Source organism: Macrotis lagotis, chromosome 1 (genome assembly GCF_037893015.1).
Source record: "Macrotis lagotis isolate mMagLag1 chromosome 1, bilby.v1.9.chrom.fasta, whole genome shotgun sequence".
Classification (NCBI taxonomy): domain Eukaryota; kingdom Metazoa; phylum Chordata; class Mammalia; order Peramelemorphia; family Peramelidae; genus Macrotis; species Macrotis lagotis.
Window position 1 is genome coordinate 656,477,041 of NC_133658.1, and position 14,160 is coordinate 656,491,200.

At 38.9% G+C, this 14,160-nt stretch overlaps 1 long non-coding RNA gene and 1 pseudogene across 6 annotated transcripts in view; one reads left to right on the plus strand and one right to left on the minus strand.

Moving 5' to 3' along the window:
- The window catches only part of LOC141507616 (uncharacterized), a 196,972-nt gene that overhangs the window by 88,373 nt on the left and 94,439 nt on the right, over nt 1-14,160 (plus strand). For 4 of the 6 annotated variants that reach the window (XR_012474200.1, XR_012474201.1, XR_012474203.1 and 1 more), the window contains exons 4-6: nt 4,143-4,328; nt 5,896-5,972; nt 6,286-6,405. This is a non-coding gene — a long non-coding RNA (uncharacterized LOC141507616). Of the gene's footprint in view, nt 1-4,142; nt 4,329-5,895; nt 5,973-6,285; nt 6,406-13,962; nt 14,049-14,160 lie in introns of all 6 variants that reach the window. The other 2 variants (XR_012474202.1, XR_012474205.1) reach the window with 2 other exon arrangements.
- Nucleotides 180-4,306, minus strand: LOC141507615 (large ribosomal subunit protein eL20-like; annotated as a pseudogene).

Below are 14,160 nucleotides of genomic sequence, written 5' to 3' on the forward strand. Positions count from 1 at the left end.
GAGGTTCTTTACTGTTCCTTTACTCCCTCTTTCATAGATCTGTATATTGATATCAAATGACCTTTTATATTTTGCAGGATGGAGAGGGGGAAGATTGATCTTTTTTTTTGGGGGGGGTTTCCAAATAGGAAATTTATTTAAACATATCCAATAAAACTTGCGCCTCCTTGCCTATGCATTTAAAAGAATGTGTTGGGCCTCTTGGTAGTAAAGCATGGTTTGTGCTGGCGACGCAGAACTCTGTGGGGCAGAGGGAACTTGATTTTGGAGTTGTGAAACTGCTTGACTGCCAGTTGGTGGCACTTGCTGGCAGGAATTTCTTCTACTTTCATGATCTGGATGGAGTGGGCTCAGGCACGGTGATGGGCCCCCATATCTCGGTAGCAGTAAGTGATGGCACCAGCAGTGGTCAGGTCTCTGTACTCCCTGTACATGTTGTGGGTTCTGCTCCTGGAATCGTAATGCAGCCAGATGCCAAAATTTTTCACCCTAAGAGGGGACTTTTCTTTTTTTTTTCTTTTTTTTCTCTCTGTTAGAGTTATATTTATTGCATTTTTTTCTTTTACCCCCCTCTTTCTCTTTACCTTTTCATGTGTCTCTTGAACCTCCTGTTTGATGTCCAAATTTTCTGTCTAGCTCTGGTCTTTTCATCAGAAATTTTTGGAATTCTTCCATTTCATTAAATGTCTATCTTTTTCCCTGGAAGAGTAGGCTCAGCTTTGCAGGAAAGTAGATTCTTGGCTGCATTCTAAGCTCCTGTGCTCTTCAAAATATCTCGTTCCAGGCCCTTCGATCCCTTAATGTTGATGCAGCCAGGTCCTGCGTGATCCTTACTGTGGCTCCTTGATATTTAAATTGTTTCTTTCTGGCTGCTTGCAGGATTTTCTCTTTTATCTGATAGTTCTGCAGTTTGGCCACAACATTCCTTGGTGTTTTCATTTTAGCATCTTTTTCTGGTGGGGATCTATGTACTCTTTTTTTTTTTTTAGGTTTTTGCAAGGCAAACAGGGTTAAGTGGCTTGCCCAAGGCCACACGGCTAAGTAATTATTAAGTGTCTGAGACCGGATTTGAACTCAGGTACTCCTGACTCCAGGGCCGGTGCTTTATCCACTACGCCACCTAGTCGCCCCTGATGTACTCTTTCAATAATTACTTTGCCCTCCAATTCCATGATATCAGGGCAGTTTTCCATCACTAGATCTATAATAGTAAGTCCAGGCTTTTTTTCTCTTCAATGTTTTCAGGAAGTTCTATAATTTTCAGGTTGCCCCTCCTCAATCTATTCTCGAGGTCAGTGGTTTTGTTGATGAGGTATTTTACATTTGCTTCTAGTTTTTCTATTTTTTGATTTTGTTTAACTGACTCTTGCTGTCTCATGGAGTCATTAGTTTCTGTAGACTCCATTCTTTTTTGGGGTGAGGAGTTTTCTTCATTAACCTTTTGAAACTCCTTTTCCAATTGGTCAATTCTACTTTTGAAAGAGCTTTCCATTTGACCAATTGAGGTTTTGAGAGAATTAATTTCTTTTTGCATTTGCTCATTTGAGGATCTGAGAGAATTGTTCTCATTTTGTAATTGTTCAATTGATGATCTGAGAGATTCATTGTCCTTTTGTGTTTGTCCAATTGTACTTTCTAAGGTTTTGTTTTCTTGTTGCAAGGTATTAATTGTCTCTCCCAAATTTTTAAGCTCCTTCCTTATTTCTTCGAGGAAGTCTTTCTGTGCTGGAGACCAGATTGTATTCTCCTCAGAGGTTCCAGGTCTCTCTGAGTTGGGGTCTTTCCCTTCCAGGAATTTTTCTATGGATCCACCTTTCTGCTGACCCTTCTTCATTATGCTAAGACCTTGAGTTGGGGGGAGGGGCTGGTTCACCTGGACTTGGGATCGCTAAAGGCTTTACTGAGTGCAGTTTCTCTGGCTGGCCAGTAGGAGGTGCTGGTTGCTTTCTCTGGAGTGTCTGTGACCTTGGTTGAGGCCTTCTCCCTTTGCCCGAAGGGAGGAGTTGGAACTATTGAATTCTTTTGCCTTCAATCAATGGTGGGCTTTACCCTGGCCTGAGATGATTCCTCAGCTGGGCTGGTTCTTTGGCTCACACACCTGGGCCTGAGGCAGAAGTAGTTTGCAATTGTTTGTTTTGAAGGAAGCATCAGTGCAATAGAGGCTGTGGACTCAGAGTTTCTCAGACCAGAGGAGCCCAGCTATAGTGTCCACAGCTCTCCTGCACCAGAGCTCTCCCCACAGCCCCTTCCCCAAGCTCCAGGGGGACAGCACCAACACCAGCGCCTCTGCTTCTCCATGGACCCAAGCCCCTTTCGTCCAGCCCCACCGCTGATCCAGCAGGTCCTGCTCCGGCCCTCAGACTCCAGGTCCCAATTCAGCTGTTACTCTGGCTGATCTGGGTCTGATACTCACACGCCCGAATTCTACCAAAGCTGCAGCAGGAGACAAATCCTGAGATAGATGCTCTTTCTCCTGGCTTTTCTCTATGGGTTCCGTGAGTCGGACTTCTTCTAAGAGGTTTGTTTCATGTGATAGATGGGGAAGAGATCAGGAGACTCTAGAACTGTGCCTGTCTTCTCTCTGCTATCTTGGCCGGAAGTTCCCTTACTTGATTTTCTTTTTTTCTTTTTCTTTTTTCTTTTTTTTTTTGCAAGGCAAATGGGGTTAAGTGGCTTGCCCAAGGCCACACAGCTAGGTAATTATTAAGTGTCTGAGACCGGATTTGAGCCCAGGTACTCCTGACTCCAGGGCCGGTGCCTTATCCACTACGCCACCTAGCCGCCCCTCTTACTTGATTTTCAAAAGCATTTTTGAGCTCTATCATAACCTGAGCCCAACTTCTATATTTCTTGGAGTCTTTAGTTGCAGAAGCTTGTACTTCCTCATCTTCAGATTGAGTATTTTGATCCTCCTTGGGTTCATAGACAAAGTACTTTATTTGTCAATGGTCCAGTTCCTTTTTTTTTCCCTGTTTATTCATTTCCCTAGCCTGTGCCTGGTTTTTGGGCTGCTTCCTGAGCTTTTGAGTTTTATTGGGATATCCCCACAAGGACCTCAGTGTGTGAGACTCTGATTTCTCTCCTGGTCTGTGAATGACCACAAATGCACCCCTCTGCCATGGGGCTGGGGGGGGGGTCCCTGTTCTATGGGATGGCCTAGACTGTGATTAGGATCTGAATGTGGTTAGAGCCTCAGAGTCCTGTTCCAGCAACAGAAGACAGACCTCAGAAGTCACCCTCCATTCCCTTACCTTCCTTGGGCTGAGCACTCAGGGTGCAGCTGACTAGAGGCTCCTGCTTGCCAGCTCCACAAGCCTGCTTCCATTTCGTGAATCTGGGCATGCTGAGTATTGCGATCGGCTGAGAGCCTGGGCTTTGTGCTAGCTCTAGCAGAGGTCTCCTTGCTGATTTTCCAAGTTCTGCTTTTTTGCTCTCTGGGTTGCAGGTCAGGAAACTACTTCTGCTGCTGGGAGCCACAGCTCCCAGGCACCCCGGGGGCTGTTCCTGGGAGGCTGAAGTTTCTTCATTCTGTCCGGTCACCCCTCTGACCACTATTTTCCAGGTTACCGTGGACTGGAGAGTTGCTTCACTGAAGCTTTCTGTGGGTTCTATCTCTTGAAAATTTAGTTAGAGTCATAATTTTAAGATTTTTGAAGTATTTTGGAGAGAGCTCCTAGGAGAGGCTCTTCTCCTGCTGCCATATTCAGGAACTACATTTCTTAGAGCAATAATGTGAACTACAAATTCACATTAGTGAAGAAAAGGAAGATATTTTTCTTCCTGGACAAAAGGAAATTAATGAAGCTTTTAAGAGAATATAGCATGAAGGTGATGATTTAGTTTCAGAAGTTGATTACATTAAAATTATTCCTCAGTATATTTTCAATCTCAGCCATATCAGAGAATCTCTGAGTCTTCACCTTCCTAGGTTTGTCATCAGTACCAGAAGGACCTTGTTTTGAACACTGTTATAGTGATCTTTACTAATTCTTCCTGAAGTAGCTCTCTCTCCTGTAAGGGGGAGGGGGGGAAACACTCTGGCAGCACAAAAACAAGGCGGACTGTCCCTTGACCAGAGGGGACTTTTCAAAGACCTGTCCGCAGTATACAATCTCTCCAGAAGACTTCTGCATCTTTTTCAGCTGGGACACAAAGTACCAGAATTGGGACTTTGCTACAACATGGTTAGGAGCAAAGATCTGCATGTGATAAAGAGGCGGCACTGGACTCTTGGGAGTAGGCAGGCATCTTCCAACTACCTTGTACTCTCTCAGGGTGCCAGAGGCCTTCATAGTGCTGCCGCCTCACTCCCTGCCAACCTGCAAAAGGTAAAGATTGATCTTAATTAAAGAACATCACTAGAGTTAAATTATCTTTAGTAGGATGTTGAAAGCTAGTGATTTGTTGCCTGGTCAGAGAAAATCACCATTCTCTTTTTAATTTGACTTTTTTTTTGGGGGGGGACTAATCCATTCAACATCTGATTTGCTTTAGGTTCTGCTCTGATTTGCTTTTTCTTCTACATATTACAGCTTATTGCAAATGAAAATCACTTGCTTCTTCTCATAGAAAGTGTTCAAAAATTCAAATTCAACTGTGCCTTGAATGGGCTCACAAAGAGGTGGGCAGAGTTTTCTGAACCACAGATCTTTATTGATGAACTCTCTGCTCTCAGTTATATAACTAATTGCTCTGGGCATCAGTTTTTTAGAAAGGAATGAAAGGCAAGTCTTGACTAGTCTTCCTTGATTTGACATCTGAAAGCTAGGTGGTATTCTGATTATGCCTTTGCACATTATCAGGTTATCAATGAGAATTTTACAGAGAGGAAAATAAAAAGAAAACTTTTTTCCTTAATACAAATTAAAATCCGCAATTAAAAAGAGAATTTCTGTAGTGCAGATAGCTCTATAGAAATCTGAATGGTTGGGTTTTAGTTCTAGCTCTGCTACTAATTTTGACCTCGACAAATTCTAGAACTTTGTGCAATTTCTCTTTCTTTATCTATATAAATGAGTTTGATAGAACTTTAACTAAAATTTTTTGCATCTGGGACAAACATTAGAGACCATACATACCAAGATATTTAGTTGGGAGATAAAAGAGTTGATATTACCCCATGAGTGAAGAAGGAGATCCTAGGACATTAAGAGCATTGATTGAGAAGTTCCTTCCCACATCCTCTACCAAGTCCCCAGGAATCTGGACAATTGGTAAACCTCCTACTTAAATTAATTACTCTTTTTTGTTGTTGTTTTTGCAAGGCAATGGGATTAAGTGACTTGCTCAAGGACAGATAGCTAGCTAAGGGTCTGAGGCTGAATTTGAATTTAGGTCCTCCTGACTCCAAGGGCCAGTGCTCTATCCACTGCACCACCTAACTGCCCCTAAATAATTATTCTTGATAAATAGGTGTTAAAGTCAAGTGTTAATCACATTTGGGTTCCAAGAAGCCTGATTACTAGGGAGAAGAGTAGACTAAGAACCTTTAAAGCAAATAGATACTTTGGGAGAGAGCTGAAGATGCTTGAAGTCACCCCCTCAGAAGAGTCTCAAAGTATCATGATGAATCTAAAAGGCATTTTCTAGTCTAATTCTTTGAGTTTAGAGGAAGAAGCAGAAGGCATAAATAGTCAAAGTGACTTGCTCCATAAAGGAAAGTTAATTTAACAGACTGAAATTGGGGCTATATGGAAGTAAAATCAAATCTAGCCCAAATCTCTGATACTCAAAGATTATGAAAGCTAGAAGGGACCCTAATCATTACCTTGACCAATCCACAATCCAGGAGATCCAGAATTAGTGACAGGGCAGGGATGAAAATTTAAGCATTCTGTTATCTAATTTGGAAGTTTCAAATAAGTGTCTGAAATGTCATTTCCTTTCTGAGCACAGGAACCTTCAAAGAAATTGATGCCAGTTTCTTGACTGAGGACAAGCAACTAAACCAAAAAGGAATATAAGATTTCCAGGTACATCCAGACCTTCAAGCTCGACCTCATCATACTCTCTGTCATTAGGAAAGTTTAAATAATTTAATAATGACAAATTTTGTGGGCAAAAAAATTGTCCTGGGGATAGAAAAACAGAACCATTACCAGAAAGGTGGAATGAGGAGTTGGAGAGAATTCTTCCCTTCTATGCTCCATCTGAGGTACTCCTAATAGTCCTTCTGGGGTTTGATTGTGCTGAAAGTCTATGGAGAACTAGACTTGAAAAAACATGCTATGGTGTCTATCTCCTCTAGGAGAACTCTGAAGAATCTTTTTTTTTTTCCCTTGGCAGATTGAAACCACCATCTTGGCACGTCTTCCTGACCCCTGTGTTTACAGGGCTCCTTTAGACTGTGGTGACAGATGTTTCCTGGTGTGTTATCAACAGTTTGATCATTGTCCATGAAAGGAGGTACTTTTCTAGCCCCCTACTAGACCCTAGGCTAGCCCTTCTCTTCATTTATTCTATGCTACAAGGTATCTACACCAGTGACACTGAGATCAGAATCAACCAGTCTTGTCTGGTTCCGATGATTAGGGAGATCACTTTTTAGGTTTTTAGCCAGAGTTTGATCTCACCAATCTTGACTTCTGCTTTAGGAGTCCCATGACACAAAATCAATGGATTCTGCCCTGTCTTTCACTTTTATCATTTTGTCATCATCTCCATTCCACAGTTGTGTTCTCTATCAAAACAGATTCTTCTCATCAAACCATCAGGCCCAACCTCTGGCCCTCTTCCTTTTTTTGTCAGTTACCCTATATAATATCTACCTGGTAATAACTTCCATTCCTTAGTTATGATTGTATAAATGGAGTCAAATGAAGTTTTTCAAGATTATGCCATATTCAATTAAAAGGATTTAAAAGGTCTTTAGCATAGAGAAGAAAACACATATAGAAGACATGATAATCATCCTCACATAACTGAAAGATTGTTATAGGGAAGAGAGAGAAATTAGATATCCCCTGCAGGGAAAAATTAGGAACAATGGGTGGAAATTGTAAAGAGGCAAATCTATGCTTGGTGAAAAGTTTTCTAAATTATATCTATCCCAAAATGAGGTGAGCTGTTTTGAGATAGAGTACATACCTCATAACTAGATGCTGATTTGCTTGGTGTGATTTGGAGAATATTATTTTTTGAAATAGGATTTTTTTTTAAAGAAAGATTTTATTTATTTTGAGTTTGACAATTTCCCCCCATTCTTGCTTCCCTCCACTCACCCCCTACAGAAGGCAATCTGTTAGTCTTTACATTGTTTTCATGGTATACATTGATCTAAATTGAATGTGACGAGAGAGAAATCATATCCTTAAGGAAGAAACATAAAGTATAAGGGATAGCAAAATTACATAAGATAATGGTTTCCCCCCCTAAATTGAAGGTAATAGTCTTTGGTCTTTGTTCAAATTCCACAATTCTTTCTCTGGATACAGATGGTATTCTTCATTGCAGATAGCCCCAAATTGTTCCTGATTATTGCACTGATGGAATGACCAAGACCATCAAGATTGATTATTACCCCCATGTTGCTGTTAGGGTATATAATGTTTTTCTGCTTCTGCTCATCTCGCTCAGCAACAGTTCATGCAAATCCTTCCATGCTTCCCTGAATTCCCATCCCTCTTGGTTTCTAATAGAACAATAGTGTTCCATGACATACATATCCTACAGTTTGTTAAGCCATTCCCCAATTGAAGGACATTCACTTAATTTCCAATTTGTTGCCACCACAAACAGGGCTGCTATGAATATTTTTGTACAAGTGATGTTTTTACCCTTTTTCATATCTCTTCAGTGTATAGACCCCAGTAGTTGTATTGCTGGATCAAATGATATGCACATTTTTGTTGCCCTTTGGGCATAATTCCAAATTGCGCTTAATATGATTTTTAAAATTGTTTTTTGAATGTTACAATTTTCCCTCTAATCTCAGTCCCCCCCACCCCCCACAGAAGGCAGTCTGATAGTCTTTACATTGTTTCCATGCTATACATTGATCAAAATTGAATGTGTTGAGAGAGAAATCATATCCTTAAGGAAAAAATAAAATATAAGAGATAGCAAAATTACACAATAAATAAAATACCTTTTTTATAATGCAATACTAAACAATTTTATTAAATATTTTATAGTTAAAATTTTAAAGATGAGCATACTAGTAATTAATTTGTTTTCTTGTATGTTCTTTTTATTTATTTAATTATTTAGAATTTTAGAATTTTTCCCCTAATCTTGCTTCCCTCTCCCCCCCCCCCCCACAGAAGACAGTCTATTAGTCTTTACATTGTTTCCATGGTATACATTGATCTAACTTGAATGTGATGAGAGAAAAATCATATCCTTAAGGGAAAAAAAATAGAAGAGATAGCAAAATTACATAATAAGATAATGGTTTTTTTCCCTAAATTGAAGGTAATAGTCTTTGGTCTTTTTTCAAACTACACAATTCTTTCTCTGGATACAGATGGTATTCTCCATTGCAGATACCCCCAAATTGTCCTTGATTGTTGCACAGGTGAAATGAGCAAGTCCATTAAGATTGATTATTAACTCCATGTTGCTGTTATGACATACACTGTTTTTTTGGTTCTGCTCATCTTGCTCACCATCAGTTCATGTAAATCCTTCCATGCTTCTCTGAACTCCCATTCCTCCTGGTTTCTAATAGAACAATAGTGTTCCATAATGTACATATACCACAATTTGTTCAGCCATTCCTCAATTGAAGTACATTCACTCAATTTCCAATTCTTTGCCACCACAAACAGAGCTGCTATGAATATTTTTGTACAAGTGATGTTTTTACCCTTTTTCGTGATCTCTTCAGGGTATAGACCCAGTAGTGGTATTGCTGGATCAAAGAGTATGCACATTTTTATTGCCCTTTGGATGTAATTCCAAATTGCTCTCCAAAAAGATGGGATAAGTTCACAGCTCTACCAACAGTGTATTACTATCCCATTTCCCACATCCCTTCCAATATTGATCATTGTCCTTTCTGATCAATCATATTGACCAGTCTGAGAGGTGTGAGGTGGTACTTCAGATATGCTTTAATTTGAATTTCTCTAATCAGCAATTATTTAGAGCAAATTTTCATAGCATATGGATTGCTTTGATTTCCTTATCTGTAAATTGCCTCTGCATATACTTTGACCAAATTTTTTATAAATTTGACTCACTTCTCTCTATATTTTAGAAATGAGTCCTTTGTCAGAAATACTAGTTCTAAAAATCATTTCCCAATTTACTACATTTCTTTTGATCTTGGTTACAGTGGTTTTATCTATGCAAAAACTTTTTAATTTAATGTAATCAAAATTATCTAGTTTGTTTCTAATGATGTTCTCCATCTCTTCCTTGGTCATAAACTGCTCCCCTTTCATAGATCTGACAGGTAAACTATTCATTGACCTCCCAGTTTGTTTATAATATTGTCTTTTATGTATAAATCCTAAACCCATTTTGATCTTTTCTTGGTATAGGGTGTGAGATGTTGGTATAATCCAAGTGTCTTCCAAACTAACTTCTAATTTTCCCAACAGTTTTTATCAAAGAGAGAGGTTTTATCACATAAACTGAACTCCTTGGGTTTATCAAATAGTACATTACTATAATCATTTCCTTCTATCTCTTTTGTACCTAGTATTCTACTGATCCACCACTCTATTTCTTAGCCAATACTAGACAGTTTTGATGACTGATGCTTTATTACTTAGAGACTCTAGCTTAGAGCAACACAGATAATTAGACTGGAAAAGTACACAGTGAATGTAGGGAGATTTAAATTTGCCTTCACCAACAAAAACTTCACCTCTTCTTCAACTTCTTTTCTAAATTCTCCCCCAACATTATTTTGATCTCTTAGTGGAGATAGAAGTGGGGGTGCTAGCTTAAGCTCTAACAACTTCAGTGAAGGATAAAAAGTGTTGGCTAGGATGGCAGGCTCCAGTCACAGGATGATGGGTAGTTTGAAAGCTGGAGAAGATCTTTGACTTGGGCTAAGCATACTCCAATCAATGTCTCTATATAGGTGAGGTCAATATGCTGCTTCTTTTTCCTTTAGTAGTTCTATTATGTCTTGTACACTTTGATTTAATGAGACTGGGTTGCTTAAGTTCTCTATTTCAAGTTCTGTTAATATCTTTTATGCATATATTTAATCATTTGTTGTAATTTCTTAGTTTTGCTAACCCATAGTTTATGAGGTTCTGATAATTCCTTCCCTACTCTGTTTCTTATATTGTAACCCTATTCTTTTTTTAGCTTTGTTAAATGATTTCCTTTTCCCTTTTAAATCAGAATAGCCAGATTTATCTCGCTTGTTAGTCTTTTCAAAGAACAAATTTTTTAGTTCTGTTTATAATTTTTGGTAGCTTTTGGCTTTCTATTTAATCCATTTTGTCTTTAATTTTTTTGATTTGTACTTTTGTACTTCTTTTAAAATTATTTGTTGATTTTCTAGTTCTAAAATTTTTTCATAGCTCATTAATACACTTTTCAATTTTACTTGTGAGATAAGCCTCCAAAGTGTAGAGAGGCCTTCTATGTGTCAAGGTTCAAAGAATTTTGAGGGCCTATCTCTCTCCCTCCAACATGGGTGTGTCATTGTATGACTCTAAGAGAGGCAAGACAGCCATCTGTTGCTCTTTTTTCCATTCTTTTTTTTTCTAGATTTATTTATTTTATATTATTACAATAATCTTGTTATAAGAGTAAACAGAAACCCCCTCCCCCCCAAGAAGATAAGAAGCCTCAAGAACAGTGAGAGAGAGAGAGAAATAAAAATGTACTTCAGTCTGTGTTTAGATTCCAATGGCTCTGTCTCTGAGGTGAGTTGCTTTCTGTATTTTAAGTCCACCAGAGAAGTTGATTCAATATTTTTCTCACATTTACTAATACTAGCTGTATTTCCTTCCACTCTATTCCTCCCCACTCTAATTTATTCTATTCTTTCCTTTCATCCTGGCCCTGTCCAAAAGTGTATTGAATCTGACTACCCTCTCCCACAATCTTCCTCTCTTCTATCACCTATTCCCCACTTCCCTTCCCCCCCTTCCCCCTTATTCCACCCCTTTCTTTTCATTTTTCTCTAGGGTAAGATAGATTTCTATACCCTATTAAGTGTGTGTTATTTCCTCTCTGAGCCATTTCTGATGAGAATGAAGGTTCACTCATTACTCCTTGTCTTCCCCCCATTCCACTCCATTTAAAAAACTTTTTCTTGACTCTTATGTGAAATTTCTTAGCTTTTTCTTCAGCTCCTTTGCCTTCCTCCCAGTACTTTCCTTTATCACCCATTGACTCCATCTTTTTATTGTATTATACCATTATATTCTGCTCCTTCCGATGCCTTGTCTATATATGCTCCTTCTAACAGCTCTTATAAATGAGAAAGTTCATATGAATTATCTTTTTTATTTTTTTTTTATTTTTTATTTTTGTAAGGCAAATGGGGTTAAATGGCTTGCCCAAGGTCACACAGTTAGGTAATTATTAAGTGTCTGATACTAGATTTGAACTCAGGTATTCCTGACTCCAGGGCTGGTGTTCTATCCACTCCACCACCTAGTCACCCCTCACATGAATTATCAATATTTTCTCATGCAGGAATACAAACAGTTCAATATCATTAAGTTCCTCATAGTTAGTCCTTCTCATCCACCCCCTTTATGGTTCACCAGGGTCCTGTACTTGGAAATCAAACTTTCTGTTCAGTTCTGGTTGTTTTAAATAGGAAAGTTTGAAAATCCCCTGTTTCACCGAAAGTCCATATTTTCCCCTGAAAGACGATGTACAGTTTTGCTGGGTAGTTGATTCTCAGTTGTAAACTAAGATTTTTTGCCTTTCGGAATATCATATTCCAATCCCTACAAGCTTTAATGTAGAGGCTGCCAGATCCTGTGTAATCCTGACTACGGAGTCTTGGGAGTTGAATTGTTTGTTTCTGGCAGGTTTTAGAATTTTCTCTTTGATTTGGGAGTTTTGGAATTTGGTTATAATATTCCTGGAAGTTTTTCTTTTGGGATCTCTTTCAGGAGGTGACTGGTGAATTCCCTCAATTTCTATTTTACCCTCTCCTTCTAGGATCTCAGGGCAATTATGTTGTTTTATTTCTTGAAATATGAAGTCTAGGCTCTTTTCCTGGTCATGACTTTCAGGTAGCCCAATAATTTTTTTTTTTGGTAAGGCAAATTGGGTTAAGTGGCCTGCCCAAGGCCATACAGCTAGGTAATTAATAAGTGTCTGAGGGTGAGTCCTGAGGTACTCCTGACACCAGGGCTGGTGCTCTATCCACTGTGCCACCTAGCTGCCCCTAGCTCAATAATTTTTAAATTATTTCTCTGGATCTATTTTTGAGGTCAGTTGTTTTTCCAATGAGATATTTCACATTTTCTTCTAATTTTTGGCTTTTTTGGAAGAGTTTTATTTCTTCTTGATTTCTTACAGTCATTAGCTTCCTTTAGTTCCATTCTGCATTTGAAGGAGTTTTTTTTAGAGAGAGCTTTTTTTATCTCATTTTCCACCTGCCCAGTTCTGCGTTTTAAGGCATTCTTCTCATTTGACTTTTGTCTTGCTTTTTCCATTTGACCCAGACTGTTTTTTTAACATATTATTTTCTTCAGTATTTTTTTGTATATCTTTCACCAAGCTGTTGATTTGGTTTTCATGATTTTTCTGCATAATTCTAATTTCTCCTCTGAATTTTTCCTCCACCTTCCTTAATTGCTTTTCAAAATCTTTTTTTGAGCTCATCCATAGTCTGAGCCCATTTTCTATTTATCTTGGTGGTTTTGGATATGGAAGCTTCGATTTTGTTGTCATCTGACTATGTGTTTTGATCTTCAATGGGACTAAAGTAATTTTCTATGGTCAGATTCTTGTTTTATTGCTGTTCATTCATTTCCTCAGTCTAAGAGTAATTTATAGTACCTCCAAGGCTTTGGTGCTTTTTGGGGGGACACCCTACTGGGACCTTTATTCCTTCAAGGTCTTATGCTCTCTTGCCTGTGCTTTGTTATGTAGAGGACCATGCACTCCCCTCTGCCCTGGAGCTGTAAGGAGGAGTCCTGTTCAGCTTTCTTAGTATGTAAGCCCAAACTGCAACCTGGATCTGAGTGTGGACAAATAGCAAAGTCCTGCTTCCAGGGAGAGCAATTTCTGCAGTCCCTTCTGACCCCCTTACCATCTGTGGGCTGTGCTCTGGAGGTACAGGCTGGTTTCTCCCGATTCTCACTGCAGGGTCTGCAGCTGGTGCTTCTCACTCCACACTCATTCTAGTGTAGCAGAATTCTCTCACCGCCCCTTTGAACTGTTTCCAGGCTGTACTGTGACTGGGGCTTTTTCCAATTCCCGGTCCTGGTAAAGCACACCTTTCCCATGGAATTTCTAAGTTATCTTGGATTGGGAAAAATGTATCACTCATTCTTTCTGTGGATTCTGTCCCTCTAAATTTTGACTACAGTCATAATTTGATAGCTTTTGGGGATTTTTGGGGAAGGAGTTCCCAGGAAATGCTTCCTTCATACTGCCATCTTGGCTACTGGGAAGAGAGATATGACTGAGATAGCCAGCTTTTCTTATGTCTTCCCAGAATCTTTTCTTTCAGCAATGTGAGGTGGGATTTGCCTCTTCCCTTTTCCTTTTCAAAGTTGCAAGTCAGAAGGGCCTGAAACAACCTCTGAAGTTTGAAGAGTCTTAAAGAGAACTGTAGTTATCCTGTTCTTACCAAGTTCCCATGATAGAGCATATTACTACCAGTAAGGAGATGGTCTCATACCAAAGGGCTTTGATAAAGTAATATGTAAACATTTACATATTAATGTATATTTTCATAGATAAAATTTTTCATTTGAAAATAGATTATGTTGTTTTGTAAAAAATCATTACCTCATTGCTATTGATCTATTTAAAATAATTATTGCTTAAATGATTTTTTATTTGATTCACATTTACTCATAGGATTATAAGAACAGCTGGAAAAACTTAGAGACCATCTAATCCAATCTTCTCTTTTTTTATGGATGAAGAAACTGAGGCCAGAGAGGGTAAGCGACTTGCTCTAGGATACATTTGACACCAAAACCAGAATTTGTTCTTGGGTTCTCTGACACCAAATTTAACACTTCCCCCTTCCCTCCACCCCCCATTTTGCATTCT